Source organism: Corylus avellana, chromosome 9 (genome assembly GCF_965113065.1).
Source record: "Corylus avellana chromosome 9, dhCorAvel1.hap1.2, whole genome shotgun sequence".
Taxonomy (NCBI): domain Eukaryota; kingdom Viridiplantae; phylum Streptophyta; class Magnoliopsida; order Fagales; family Betulaceae; genus Corylus; species Corylus avellana.
The window spans coordinates 4,832,537-4,835,314 of NC_142498.1; the positions used below are offsets into that span (position 1 = coordinate 4,832,537).

General features: G+C 39.8%; 1 pseudogene; it reads left to right on the top strand.

Moving 5' to 3' along the window:
• The first annotated feature begins 234 nt into the window (after positions 1 to 234).
• LOC132190746 (molybdate transporter 1 pseudogene) lies at positions 235 to 1,659 on the top strand (annotated as a pseudogene).
• Positions 1,660 to 2,778: the final 1,119 nt, after the last annotated feature.

Below are 2,778 nucleotides of genomic sequence, written 5' to 3' on the forward strand. Positions count from 1 at the left end.
ACCATCAATGAAATTGTTGACTTTGTGTAAAGGACAATACAGGATCATATACCCTTGGGCTTATTTTACTTAACGGCGTCTGAATCAATATAAAAGACACCCTAATCTTACCCCTAATCTTACCTCACCTCACCTCACCCCATCTCACCTAAGAATTTAGTACAAACACGGCACAATTCTATTCACATTTACTTCGATATTTGCATTCACAATCTCAGTGACTAGTGCACTTTCATGGAGTCCCAAAATCCCCAAATCCCACCACCCCATGACTTCAAAGGCCCACCTGAAACCGCTCGCCCCTCGCCCATCCCCGGTTTTGCAGCCAACATCGTAGACAAAGTGAAAACCAACCTAGTTTTCCAGTCAAAATGGGCAGAATTGAATGGGGCAATGGGAGACTTAGGTACATACATTCCAATAGTGCTGGCCCTGACACTAGTAGATGGCCTTAATCTAGGCACAACATTAATATTCACCGGGGTCTACAACATTATCACTGGTGCCATCTATGGTGTCCCCATGCCAGTCCAGCCCATGAAGTCCATCGCTGCCGCAGCCTTAGCGGGCCCCGGTTTCGCTGTCCCGGAGATCATGGCTGCCGGAATTTTGACCGGGGGAATGCTAATTGTTCTGGGTGTCACGGGGTTGATGAAGCTGGCGTATAAGTTGATTCCTCTATCTATTGTTAGGGGAATTCAGCTAGCACAGGGCTTGTCATTTGCACTGACTGCGGTTAAATACATCAGAAAAGTGCAGGATTTTTCCAAGTCAAAAGCTAATGGGAACAGGCAGTGGCTCGGGCTGGATGGGTTGGTATTGGCTATTGTTTGTTTTTGTTTTATTGTTATTATTACTGGTGCAGGTGAGGAATGCAGCGGCAGAAGAGATGAAGAAACAGATGTTGATTTGGGTGTTGATGAAGAAAGGCCTAGAAGAAAACGAAGAAATTTCAGAAAAATTATCTTAGCTTTACCTTCAGCCTTTATTATATTTGTGTTGGGTGTTGTATTGGCTTTTATAAGAAAGCCTAACGTGGTGCACGACATCAAATTTGGGCCGTCTGCTATGGAAGTAGTATCCATCTCAAAGCATGCATGGAAGGAAGGGTTCATAAAGGGTACAATTCCTCAACTCCCCTTGTCAATATTGAATTCCGTGATCGCCGTCTGCAAGCTGTCGTCGGATCTTTTTCCGGGAAGGGACTTCTCGGTGACATCGCTGTCGGTGACCGTCGGGTTAATGAACGTGATCGGGTGCTGGTTCGGAGCCATGCCAAGCTGCCACGGCGCGGGCGGGCTAGCCGGGCAGTACAAGTTTGGTGGGAGGAGTGGTGGGTGCGTGGCCCTTCTTGGCACAGCAAAATTGATCTTGGGTTTGGTATTAGGGAGCTCTTTGGTGAAGATTTTGAGCCAATTTCCTGTTGGTGTCCTTGGAATTCTACTCTTGTTTGCTGGAATTGAGCTTGCCATGGCTTCAAGGGACATGAATACCAAGGAGGAATCCTTTGTCATGCTTCTTTGCACAGCAATTTCTCTAGTGGGATCAAGTGCAGCTCTTGGCTTTGTGTGTGGGATTCTTGCTCATTTGCTTCTAAGGTTAAGAGATTATAGAAAGGGTCAACCCCTTTCAACGTTATGGATGCATGAAAACCAATAAAAGCCAAAGCTCTTGAAGCCTTCGGTTTAGCCTTTGTTGTCACATGCAAAGATATGGTTGAGTTTTGTTTCAGAGTAATGATATCGAGTAGACTGCTATACGATTGTCGTACAACTGAATGGTGTGACAATGAATTACTCTGTGTAATCTCAGTTGTATGACCGTATCTAATAATCTACTAAATAGCATTGATGTTTGTTTTAAGGATTTGCCTATGAGTGAGAGATTGTGGTGGCAAAAAGTTGAAGACATTGTGTATTTTCCACCTTTATTTTTGTTGTCTTGTGATGGGGACTGCAATTGGAATCAAGTAAAGGGGCTATTCACAATGGTGAATTTCCTTGCTTCCTCCCCACCTACGTTGTAGATCTCCTGCAATGTATCATGTAAATATTTGCTTGCTATGATGCTATGAAGAATAAAAATAGTCAAAACTTTTGTAATTGTGGTTTCACTATTGCCTTTTCTCTTATACTGTCCACTTTCTCCTTAATTATATGTTGCTTGTGATAAGGTATATATATAATAATCTTAATTTGCAATGGTGAAATGAACAACTTATATACCACTTTCTAGCATTGTAATTTTATTTATTTATTTATTTTGTTTTCACTTTACTAATGTGAAATAACTTCGTTGCTTTCCACTAAGAAAGGAAGATACATAGGGTATCAATAAAGGTCAAAAAAACAAAAAAAACAATTGATATGAGAACCCAATCTTCCATATCATATTCTTCGATGCTGAATTAACTATTTGGGTGCTTTTATTCATTTCGTAATATTCTTAATAAAGAAAATATAAATATATTATACTAAAAAATAAATTAATTTTCTGATTTTTTTTTAATTAATTAATTTTTATTTTATTTTATTTTATTTAGATTCTTATTTTTCAATTTGGTCAATTTATTTAAGACCCGAATTTACAAAATCTAAAACTTTGGTCTACGTTTTCTTTTAAAAGAAAATTAAGGCCGGTCTAAAAGACAAAATGGAAAAAGAAAAACATATAAGAGATTCTAGAATATAAATCTTTCCCAAAAGAGTCTACGGGCAATCAATGAGGCACTGGCCTCTTTGTCCGAGGGATGGATACAATTATTCAAGTTGGCAGCTG